This window comes from Dipodomys merriami, unplaced genomic scaffold (genome assembly GCF_024711535.1).
Source record: "Dipodomys merriami isolate MVZ:Mamm:240054 unplaced genomic scaffold, mDipMer1.0.p SCAF_221, whole genome shotgun sequence".
Taxonomy (NCBI): Eukaryota; Metazoa; Chordata; class Mammalia; order Rodentia; family Heteromyidae; genus Dipodomys; species Dipodomys merriami.
This window is the reverse complement of record NW_027203616.1, coordinates 934,847-935,736: the sequence shown is the minus strand read 5'-3', so window position 1 is coordinate 935,736 and position 890 is coordinate 934,847.

Sequence of the window (890 nt, the reverse complement as noted above, 5' to 3'; positions counted from 1 at the left end):
AAACTTAACCCTCATCATAACCCTCACCCTAACTCTAATCCTAACCCTCACCATAACCCTAATTATCACCCACAACCTCACCCTCAGCCTAACCCTAACCCTAACCCTAAACCTAACCCTAACCCACACACTCACCCTCAATGTAACCCTAATGCTAACCCTAACCCTAACTCTAACCCTCACCTTCAGCCTCACCCTCAGCCTAACCCTATGTGTAAGCCTAACCCTAAACGTAACCCTCATTCTCACCCTCACCCTAACCCTAATCGTAACACTAACCCTAACCCTAAAGCTAACCCTCCCCCTAACCCTCCCCCTAACCCTAACTCTAACCCTAAACCTCACACTCACCCTAACCCTAATCTTAACCCTAACCCTAAACCTCACCCTAACCCTAACCCTAAAACCCAGCCTTACCCTCACCCTCACCCTGACCATAACACTAACCCTAACACTAACAATAACACTAATCCAAACCCTAAACCTAACCCTAACACTAATCCTATCCCTAACCCTCACCCTCAGCCTCACCCTCACTGCAAATGTAACCATAAACTTAACACTAATAATAATCCTAACATTAACCCTAATCCTAACCCTAACCCTCTTCCTGACCCTAACCCTCAGAGTAATTCTAGCCCTCATCCTCAGCATAAACCTAACCCTCATCCTAACCCAACCTCACCCTAACCCGAACCCTAAACTTCACCCTAACACTAACCCTATCCCACCCCCTCAACTTAGTCCTCACCCTAACCCTAATCCTAACCCTAATCCTCATCCTAACACTAACCCTAACCCTAACCCTAATCCTCAGACTAACCATAATCCTAACTTTAACCCTCAACCTAACTCTAACCCTCACCATCACTGTAACCTGAACACTAAAC